General features: G+C 43.2%; 1 non-coding gene across 1 annotated transcript; it reads left to right on the forward strand.

Annotated features, from left to right (window-relative positions):
• Positions 1-11858: 11858 nt before the first annotated feature.
• Positions 11859-11930, forward strand: trnad-guc. The gene has a single exon. It is a non-coding gene; the product is annotated as a tRNA-Asp (tRNA).
• The last annotated feature ends 263 nt before the right edge of the window (positions 11931-12193 follow it).

Here is a 12193-nt window from a genome sequence, read left to right on the forward strand (position 1 = left end):
CGCTTACCCGGAGATCAGAGGCTGAATGCCCTTGACTGCTGAAGTGTTCCCCGACTGGAAAGGAACATTCCTGCCTTGTGATTGTTGCACGATGCCCGTTCATTCGTTGTCGCAGTGTCTGCATGGTCTCGCCAATGTACCACGCTTCGGGACATCCTTTTCTGCAGCGTATGAGGTAGACTACATTGGGCAAGTCGCACGAATATGTGCCGCGTACATAGTGGGTGGTGTTACCATGTGTAATGGTGGTATCCAAGTCGATGATCTGGCATGTCTTGCAGAGATTGCCCTGGCAGGGTTGTGTGGTGTCGTGGTCGCTGTTCTGAAGGCTGGGTAGTTTGCTGCAAACAATGGTTTGTTTGAGGTTGCGCGGTTGTTTGAAGGCCAGTACTGGGGTGTGGGGATGACCTTGACAAGATGTTCATCTTCATTGATGATGTGTTGAAGGCTGCCAAGAAGATGTCGTAGTTTCTCCGCCCCAGGAAAATACTGGACGACGAAGGGTACTCTGTCAGTTGTGTCCCGTGTTTGTCTTCTGAGGAGGTCGGTGCAGTTCTTTGCTGTGGCGCGTTGGAACTGTCGATCGATGAGTCGAGCGCCATATCCCGTTATTACGAGAGCATCTTTCAGCATCTGTAGGTGTCTGTTACGCTCCTCCTCCTCTGAGCGGAGAAACTACGACATCTTCTTGGCAGCCTTCAACACATCATCAATGAAGATGAACATCTTGTCAAGATCATCCCCACACCCCCACTACTGGCCTTCAAACAACCGCGCAACCTCAAACAAACCATTGTTTGCAGCAAATTAAGCCAGCCTTCAGAACAGCGACCACGACACCACACAACCCTGCCAGGGCAATCTCTGCAAGACATGCCAGATCATCGACTTGGATACCACCGTTACACGTGGTAACACCACCCACTAGGTACGCGGCACATATTCGTGCAACGCGACCAATGTAGTCTACCTCTTACGCTGCAGGAAAGGGTGTCCTGAAGCGTGGTACATTGGCGAGACCATGCAGACACTGCGACAAAGAATGAACGGGCATCGTGCAACAATCACAAGGCAGGAATGTTCCCTTCCAGTTGGGGAACACTTCAGCAGTCAAGGGCATTCAGCCTCTGATCTCCGGGTAAGCGTTCTCCAAGGCGGCCTTCAGGACACGCGACAACGCAGAATTGCCGAACAAAAACTTATAGCTAAGTTCCGCACGCATGAGTGCGGCCTCAACAGGGATCTTGGATTCATGTCGCATTACATCCACCCCCCCAGCATCTGGCCTGGACTTGCAAAATCCCACCAACTGTTCTGGATTAAGACAATTCACACCTCTTTAACCTGTGATTATCCCTCTCCCTGGATCTGTAATGATTTGATTACCTGCAAATGATCGCATTCCAAGCATTGTCCAGCATCTCTGACTTTGTCTATATAAATGATTCTGGAACTTACCTCTCCATTCACCTGAGGAAGGAGCTGCGCTCCGAAAGCTCGTGTTTGAAACAAACCTGTTGGACTTTAACCTGGTGTTGTAAGACTTCTTACTGCACTTTAATTTCAAACAACACCTTCGGTATTTCTGAATAAAACACATTCATGGCTAATTTCAGCACGTGTGAGTTTAGACGACAAGTATCAGAAAAGTCAAGAGGAAAAATGAAATAGGGGTACAAGGCAGTTACTCAGATCCACGGAATCTATGCAGAAACCGAGGAGAGAATATTCCAGGTTTCGGCTCAAGGCCCGTATTGTGAGAGAGGAAAATGTTGAAAGCTGCAAAACTACGACAGACCTGGCTTCACCCCTGAATAACGTCAGAAAATATTCTTCCCTCTCTTCCCTCTCACATGTCCTATGCCCAATTCAGGATTAAGAACCATCAGTCACAACATTATCTGCACAGAAGGTGTCCTTCAAAATAAAAACCATGTTTCATTAACGACCTTTCAGCAAGCAAGTAAATGGTTGAAAGCAATAATGGGACGCGTTTGCCAGCCGTAATTCAGAGCATTAGCAGACATTATGTCTGTGTTAAACCAGGGATTTTAATATCATTACCGCAACAAATATTACAGAAAGATGTAACAACTTCCTACATTTATCATGTGAGATTGTGGGGATGTGAACCTTTGTTACGGCTTCAGGCTTGTGAGGCAGAGAGTAGAGCATTAAGCCATATGCCACAGGAGCAAAAGCCAATCATTCGGTCCATCGATACTGCCCCGCCATCCAGTGAGATCGCAGCTTCTCTGATAATCCTCAACGTCACTCTCCCACCTTATTGCCAAACCCTTGATTCTTCCCTGAGTAAAATATGTACATGTGAACCTTGAACATACTAAGCGACATAACCCATACAATTCTTTCCTGTAAATAATTCGACAGGTTAACTTACCTTTGCTTGGTGAAAGGTCGTTAATGAAACATGGTTTTTATTTTGAAGGACCCCTGCTGTGCAGATAATGTTGTGACGGCTGGTCCTTAATCCTGAATACACAAGGCATGGGACGTGTGAGAACGAAGAGACAAAACTATGTTTTCTGACGTAATTAAGGGGTGGAGCCAGGTCTATCTGTAGTTTTGCAGTTTTCAGTCGGTTCTACTCTGAAAAGTTTATGGGTTATGTCTTGAGAAGAAATTGCTCCTCATCTCTGCCCAAATTGGGTGACCACATATACTGAGAAAATGACCCTAGGATCTAGACTCTCGCATAATTGTCAACAGACTCTCAGCATCTACCAAGTATAACCTTCCATCCATCTCATATGTCTCATGATTATTCCACATTTTAATGAGCACAGGTGTGTGTTTGAGTGAGCTAGTTTACATGACAGTGTGATGGTGTGCGTCTGTAAGTCTGTGAGCGATGGAATGGATGGGTGTGATTGAGTCTTTGTAAGGGTAAGCAATAATATAGATGTTTGGAAGAGGTTGGAAAGTCAAGCGTGGTGGACTGCATGGACAGCTTTTACATTTATTGGACAGTAACATGAACAGAAGCGGATGTTGGGTATGGTTGACGAGTGTCAGCAATACAAGGTAAAATGTTTGTCTCATTTATTAGGATGTAATATATGTAGTGGAGCTGAACGTTGCACATTTTCGGGACTTGTTGTTCCAGCACCAGACCAGATCAGGCCCCCAGTTTATATAAGGAAATCGGGTGAGAAATCCCAACAATCTGTTCAATTTGTAAACTGTGAGGAAATGATGCTTCACTCCCAGAAGTGATTCTTCTGACAAGTAGGGATTTATAGTTACTTAAAAAATCTTTCTTTTGAACACACGATTAATCATGTTAACATTCAAGCAAAAGAAAAGCAGATCAGCTTTCGATGAACACTTAAGCAGTTATTATAATAATAAAGAGCGGTCTCACAGCTCTTCCTCATCTCCCTCTAAAATTCGAGTGAAGCAAAATCCACAAACATGTCAAATGCCACTTACTGTTAAAGGTAACAATCAGTCGCTTGTCGGTTTGTTCACAAGTCCTTGGGAGAGACGCTTTCAGAAGTCTGTCTGGGAAACACAACTATTTTCTTCTGAACACTGAGCAGAACTCTGACAGAAAACTAAAGACAACAGGCACAGGGCAGGGCTGACAACTGAACACAAAATGCAGACCCAGCCCTCCCATGAGTGACATCACAGACTGCCAAGCTGTTAACTCCTTTGTCACAGATTAAGAAGACTAATCATCGAAATAGATTGACCTCATTTTTAAATAGCTGTACTGCAAAATACACATGCTCATAATGCACTATATATATATACATTTCCGACATTCTTCACGGTTTGCATTGTATTCTCTATCGTTAACTGAGAAAGTATTTAATGATATTAAATCTGACACTGGGCAAAAGCAAACCGATTTTGGACAGTTGGACCTTACAACACATAATTAAGTATGAAAGTCCTTGTCATTCCTAAATGAGTAAACAGATGATGGCACAAGATTTCCTTTTAGTACAAACACAAATATGTAGTCGTAAAATAATGCAGGATTATTTCAGTGGTTAAATGGGCTGATGATCTTGTTCGAATTATTAAGTTCGAAGAAATAAGAGGAGAATTACATATTTGAATAAGTTGACATCTCAATGCATGGAATCCATATTATAATTCATGCTCCCTTTAAAGCTTAACGCTCTCCCAGATGGATCGTCCACAGAACTGCAATGGAGGTTCTGAAGCGGTTCAGTTTGAAATGGAAGAACAGTATACTTTGTATTTGCAAATTTGTTGCGGCAAGGCGAAGTCAAAGGGGGATTTCGCACTGTTTCAGCCATGAGGGGAAGGAACGGAAACATGAACACGGCCAATTGACTGAACCTGGCACAGTGTCCCTTCAAACACATTGGAGGGGGATCTGGGTTACTGGATAATGAATACATTTCAGGAGCATATTGCAGGGAAGATCATCTGAATCGTTTGGCACGATGTGGAGCAAGTCGTATATATTGGAAATGAGTAGTGGAGGCTAATAGTATATTCAAGGCAGGTGAGAAAGTCCGGGATATAATAGGAGAATTAATAAGAAACGCGGGAAGGGAATTTTCTCTCAGAGAGGGTGATTGTGGTGAGAACGGCTGTTGAATTGAACAATTATGATGACATCTCCCAAGTCAAAGGAAATGATGATTTCACCAATAGAGTCAGGAAATTACCATTAACTATCCATGTGAGAGAAGAGACAGAACTGGCTCAAATATCTTATATAGCTTGAACACAGATAGACAAGTTAGTAAATTTACAGATTTTTCATTGTTAATCTGTGAATAGTAATAATGAGCGGGCAGGACACTGGCGTTAAGGCCATGATGGGATCGTCCATGATCACATTGAGGTGGTTGGGCTCGGGAGGCTAAATTGCCGACTCCAGCTCCTAGTTTAGTTTTCTAGGAGGAGATATTCTGGCTGATGTCGCCATGCAGTTCGTGGTCTGTAACATTGTAGATAACAGATGAGGAACATATCAGCCATGTTCTAATGACGCAACAGACTCGATGGGCGAATGGCCCAAATTTGCTCCTATATCTTACGAACATACGAAGTTATTAACTCCAACGTCGCTGCAATTTGAGTCTGGAATAATCTGATGCCATCTACTCTATTTAAGGCTAACGAGGTGTATTAGCGTTTGCAGCAGAGACGACCAGACTGACAAGTTTGAAATGGAAAAGTAATTCTGAAGCACAGTCCGCGCTTCGAAGGGTTCACTGTTAATGTGAGTCGTTGGGCGCGGGATGAACCGATGGGTGTGCATTCGGACCCTGTGCTTGAGAAAGGGAAATGCATCATGAATGTATCAACTAATCTGTGAGATGCTAGCGATTAAAATCCAACCAAAACATTTGATTAAGTTAAAGCCAAAGTAATCAAAGAAAAGCGACATATCTGGTGTAGATGGATTTAATTCAAAAATGTTGCTGAAATGTGATGGGGCGAGAGAGTACGTTATTTATTTCCTGGTCATTAACAATCGTGAGTTCATTGCCGAAGGATTTAATGGCAGATGATTTGAAACAGAGGCTAGCACAAAAACGAATTGCAGCGTGGCTAACTGATGTTTCCGGAAAGAAATTAAGCTAATGGTAATAAAAAACGGAAAGCCCAGACATACACAATATATTCAACTGTCTTCAACACACATTCCAAACAGGTCACAGCTTGTTAAAGTATGTGTTTAACTATCTACATTATGGATTTAATTAATAAGATAATTACCAAGCTCTGATTTTGGAATTAAAGTGCAAATTTGCAACAGTACAGACTCCCAACGAAAGGCAAGAAATATTGGAATTAAGCGCGCAAGCAGCAGAAGGTGGGAATTGATGTGGCCATGGGGAAAGGATGAATATTGTTCCACACTTACATAACTGAGATGCAATCGGAAGACAACAATGTAATTTCCAAAACAAAAGACAAGATTTAATTGAGATGAGGAATACAACAAATGTGTAAACACATGGATAATAAGTTGTCCATTGACATTATCCTTGCAAATGTGTTCCAATAACGTTAGCCGTCAGGTGTTTCGTATCAATTGGAAAAATACGTTTCCAAATATTCCTTGGACAATCAGAGTGCAGGAACGGAATTGGGCCAGTTAGCGGTTCCGATGAATAGATCCATGAATCAATTAATATAGTGCCCCAGGTTCAACTACCGTCACAATGCAACAGTTATTGGAATTAATTTCTGGAAGAATGGAAGTGAACCAAACCACGAAGTGGATTGGGGCACAGTTAGAAATTTGTCGGGTCGTTCAAATTTCCGAAACGACAGTTTCTGTTTGAGCAGATCATTACGAAACACACACATGATTGCACATTGTATTGTATGCACCAATTGGAAAGAATCGTCAACCAACTGCACAAAACATTCAACTTTTCAGTGTGAAAGATTGGTAAAACAGAGCGCCAGCTACTTGCAATGGTCATCACTCAGACCCCAAGTCACGATATCAAAATTGAATCAAATTATTTAACAACAGTTTGCGACGCACACTGCACACAATTCCACACTGACAGGTACTCCCAGTAATACATGTACACCGGAGGGGGAAATCGCGTATTCCACTCTGTCTAGTAACATACACTCGGGACAGCTCTAAAACTGACAGATATCTACATTTATCAATGGTCAGTTTGGTCAGGTATCCAACCCTAGCCAGCTTTCTAAACAATACAAAACCAGAATTGACAGATGGACTCACTAATAGATATTTACTGTCGTTATGTATTAGACTGCGATTAGTGATCACAGTCAGTACAATTCTACACCGACAATTGCTCTCAGGAATACATTGCCACGTGAGTCAGGTCATCCTCTCTGATTTGCAACCCTCATTATGTTCCGTTTTCCTGCTAATTCCGTCCGTCAAAAACCATGTACAAATTTAAGTCAGGGTTCAAGTATCAAGATATGAAATGAAACACAATAACTGGATATTTCCGTTGAGCTGTAAGTTGTACACACGGGTGGCTGATCTGTTGAGGAAATCGTGTGATCGCACAGAGCTAATTCGGGTAGTTAGTTTGAAGACAGATCAGATCAATGATCACGTGCCTGCATAACGGTAACCATCGGCTCAGCAGGAAATTTAATGAGTAACAGTATAACACCGGAGAATCTCAATCACAGATTTAAACAACTGAGCTGAGCAGAGTAACTTACCGGGAACACCAATAAAAACAAGGGAAGTATAAAATACTTGCTCGATAGTTTCAAATGTTTCCGGCATCTTCACTGTGAATTCTTTGGATCCTTCCGGCTGCAGTTCATGCCTCGCTGTTAACTTGTGAGGTTCTTTCTGACGGAAGCTTTTCAGTTATACCATCTTGGATCACCGCAGGGACATTGAAGTTGCAACATCAGTTATCTTTCTGCAAGGGAACAAACAGATTGCGTCATTGAGTTGTTTCACACAGTTCGTATTGAATTTCTACATTCCAAATTTTGGCGGCTTTCTAACAGGTTAATTAACTATACAAATGTGAATATTTGATGGACGTCTAGTCTTGTGCTGTTCACACAAACACCATCATTTGCAGCTCGCATGTTTTGAACTAAAACTGTTTATAATGTCGGAAATGCGATGTCAGTTTGCAATATTGAAGCATATGAGTTTGGGGATAATATATTAGCGTGTATTGAGTGCTGATGAGAGATACAGGTCGGAGAGTAGGAAGAAATGGGGCTTTGCCCCCATGGCAGCTGATGATGAGCGGGATCCGCAGGAATCACCTCTTGGGCACTGTCTATTCACAACATACTTCAGAAATTTGGATAAAGGAAACATTTGCAATATTTTCAAGTTTTCTGACGACAATAAACTAGGTGGGAATGGGACTGGTGAGGAGGATGTTGAGAGACTTCGTTGTGATATCGACAAGTTGAATGAATGGCCAAGATGAACGTGAAATTACCACCTGGGGCAGTGGAGAGAACGGAAGAGTAATATTTAAGTGGAGATACATTTGGGATATGTTGAAGTGGAAAGACAACTCGGTATACTAGTACACCCATCACTGAAAGTATGCATGAAGGTACCGCTAATGGGTAAAGTGGCAAATGGTATGTTGGCCTTCATCTCTAGATGTGAGTACAGCAGTATGGATGTCTTACTGCAACTCTGCATAGTCTTGATGAGACGACACTTGGAATTTTCTGTACAAATTGCATCTGGTTATCTGGACGGTTACAAATAACAAAGAACAACCCAGCACAGGCACGGGCATTCGGCCCTCCAAGCCTGTACCGGTCATGACACCAAACTTTGCCAAAACACTCAACACTTCCTTTTGCGGAATCCCTCTATTTCCATCCTATCCATGTATTTGTCAAGATGCCTTTTGAACGCCGTTAATGTAGCTGCTTCCACAACCTACACTGGCAACGCGTTCCAGGCACTCACCACCCTCTTTGTAAAAAACCTGCCTCGCACATCTCCCCTATGTATGCCCTACGGACCATAAACATAAGTCGTCTGGATACTGCACCTTCCACCATGGGCAGGAGGGCCTGCCCATCAACTCTATCCATGCACTGGTTAATCTTTTAGACGTCTATCAGGTCACCCCTCATACTCCGCAGTTTTATTGAAAACAATCCGAGTCTATTCCGCCTCACGGCATAGTTTTTTAAACATTTTAATTTTTAAATTACCCAATTACTTTTTTTCAATTAAGGGACAATTTAGCGTGGCCAATCCAAAAGTAGCACATCAGCTGTTTAATCCTCCCAGGGACATCGCCCAAGAGATGCACTCGACGGGGCGTCCTGGACACATCTCTTTAAATCCGCCCACGCCAATATTGTGCTGCACTCGGTCGGTTAGCGAACAGGGCACATATCGCTTTCACTTTCAACATTCGCAAAAACGACAAATTGAAACACATTTCTTCAAAGGTCACCACAGCCAAGTCGTGAACAATGAGACAATCAAGGAGGATCGGGTAGTAACTCACGAATACTGGTAAGGAACAGAATCGCCGATGCTGCTGTCCTGCATGCTCCGATGTTCAATAAGGGTCCTCCAAACGCGACAAAAATGCAAAAACTGTACGCAGAATGTAATAATTTGAAGTACCGGATCATCTCGCAACGCGCACAAGCTTCCATTCAAGAAAAGTGTTGTATAGTCAGGCATAGTGGATCCTTCTTAACCGTGTGTCCTGAATTACACTTCTGTTCATTTTTGCTTCAATAACCTTTTCGATTTACCGAAGTAGCAGGAAATGAAAACAGCCTGTTAGTGTACTGAACGTCATTGTACCTACATGCAGACCCGTCCCGTAGAGGCTGTCCCCTGATCCCCCAATATTAAGAAACTATTGTACCCAAAGTCGATATGATTCGTCAATTTGGAACCTGCCTATCCCACCGCTCTTTATATTGTGTCCTGTTATTGAACAAAAACGTTTAATTCAATGTGTTTTCTGGGAAAAGCAAGGATACGCATCCCCTGATTTGCACAAAAGTCTGATGCATAATGTTCGTTGCTGACATTTTAAATAGTGGCCCTGGTTAGACATCTGGTTAATTTAAATCGTGTTTTTATTGTACCAAGTACAATTTCGAAAATAATTTCTGCTGCATCTCATGCCTCTGGAACAGATCTCCTCAATATTCCTGTGAAGCGATGGCGATTGAGCCATGTAGCAAGTAGAACAAACACCACGTTAATGTCCAACAGGTCTGTTTCAAACACGAGCTTTCGGAGCATTTCTCCTTCCTCAGGTGAATCTGAGGAATCAGCATTCACCTGAGGAAGGAACAGTGCTCCGAAAACTAGTGTTTGAAACACACCTGTTGGACTTTAACCTGGTGTTGTAAGAATTCTTACTGTGCTCACCCAAGTCCAAAGCGGGCATTTCCACAACAATTGAAGCTTGAGCAGACTTGCAGATGAAGTGAACAACCTCATCAATACTTACAGCTCAACACACACGGAAGTGTTTGGGTGTTCTGCATTCCGTCTTCCAAAGTTAACCTCGATCGTCATTTAACACGGTATGTAGTTGCCACAGTAATTACTGATTTCACAGGAAAAGCAAGAAACTGCAGAAAATCGAGTCATTTTAGAGGGGAAGCAAGCATCAGTGAGGGGGGGGGGGGGCAGGTGGCACGCAGTTCTTCGTTAGTATAGTGGTTAGTATCCCCGCCTGTCACGTAGAAAACCGTGTTTCAATTCCCCGCCCGGGGAGTTTGTACCTCTCGTGGAAGAAAACGGCAATCCTTTTCACAAGTGGCACATCAGCTGTCAAATCCGCCAAGGCACATCGCCCAAGAGATGCACTCGACGCGGCGTCCTGGAAACATCTCTTTAAATGCGCCCACGCCAATATTGTTGTGCACTGGGTCCGATCGCGAACAGGGCACATATCGTTTTCATTTTCCACATTTGTCCGTATAGAAAATCAAATGCAACCTTCAACGTGCGCCATGTGTCGAACACCATCTTCATTCGCAAAAACGACACAATTCAAACACATTTCTTCAAAGGTCACCACAGCCAAGTCGTGAAAAATGAGACAATCAAGGAGGATCGGGCAGTAACTCACGACTGGTCGTCAGGAACAAAATTGCCGATGCAGCTGACCTGCATGCTGTGATATTCAATATCGGTCTTCCAAACACGACAAAAATGCAAAAACTGTACGCAGAATGTAATAATTTGAAGTACCGGATCATCTCGCAACACGCACAAGCTTCCATCCAAGAATAGTGTTGTATAGTGAGGCATAGTGGATCCTTCTTAACCGTGTGTCCTGAATTTCACTTCTGTTCATTTTTGCTTCAATAACCTTTTCAATTTACCGAAGTAGCAGGAAATGAAATCAGCCTGTTAGTGTACTGAACGTCATTGTTCCTACATGCAGACCCGTCCCGTAGAGGCTGTCCCCTGGTCCCCCAATCTTCAGAAACTATTGTACCCAACGTCGACATGATTCGTGAATTTGGAACCTGCCTATCCCACCGCTCTTTATATTGTGTCCTGTTATTGAACAAAAACGTTTAATTCAATGTGTTTTCTGGGAAAAGCAAGGATACGCATCCCCTGATTTGCACAAAAGTCTGATGTATAATGTTCGTTGCTGATTTTTTAAATAGTGGCCCTGGTTAGACAACTGGTTAATTGAAAACGTTTTTTATGGAGCCAAGTGTAATTTCGAAAATAATTTCTGCTGCATTTCATGCCTCTGGAACAGATCTCCTCAATATTCCTGTGATGCGATGGCGATTGAGCCATGTAGCAAGTCTTACAACACCACGTTCACGTACCAACCTCCTCGGACAGGCGCCGGAATGTGGCGACTAGGAGCTTTTCACAGTAACTTCATTGAAGGCCACTCGTGACAATAAGCAATTTTCATTTCATTTCATTTTCATGTCCAACAGGTCTGTTACAAACACGAGCTTTCGGATCATTTCTCCTTCTCAGGTGAATCTGAGGAATCAGCATTCACCTGAGGAAGGAGCAGCGCTCCGAAAACTAGTGTTTGAAACAAACCTGTTGGACTTTAACCTGGTGTTGTAAGAATTATTACTGTGCTCACCCAAGTCCAAAGCGGGCATTTCCACAACAATTGAACCATGAGCCGACTTGCAGATGTCAGGGTCTGAAGTGAACAACCGCATCAACACTTACAGCTCAACACACACGGAAGTGTTTGGGTGTTCCGCATTCTGTCTTCCAAAGTTAACCTCGATCGTCATTTAACACGGTATGTAGTTGCCACAGCAATTACTGATTTCACAGGAAATGCAAGAAACTGCAGAAAATCGAGTCATTTTAGAGGGGAAGCAAGCCTCAGTGTGCTAGACAGGGTCAGGGGTTATGCAGTTCCTCGTTAGTATAGTGGTTAGTATCCCCGCCTGTCACGCGGGAGACCGGGGTTCAATTCCCCGACGGGGAGTTTGTACCTCTCCTGGAAGAAAACGACAATTGTTTTCAAAAGCGGCACATCAGCTGTCAAATCCGCCAAGGCACATCGCCCATGATATACACTCGACGGGGCGGCCTGGAACCATCTCTTTAAATGCGCCCACGCCAATATTATTCTGCACTCGGTCGGTCAGCGAACAGGGCACATATCCTTTTCATTTTCCACATTTTTCCGTTCAAATGCAGCCTTCAACGTGCGCCATGTGTCGCACACCATCTTCATTCGCAAAGACG

This window comes from Scyliorhinus canicula, unplaced genomic scaffold (genome assembly GCF_902713615.1).
Source record: "Scyliorhinus canicula unplaced genomic scaffold, sScyCan1.1, whole genome shotgun sequence".
NCBI classification, from domain to species: domain Eukaryota; kingdom Metazoa; phylum Chordata; class Chondrichthyes; order Carcharhiniformes; family Scyliorhinidae; genus Scyliorhinus; species Scyliorhinus canicula.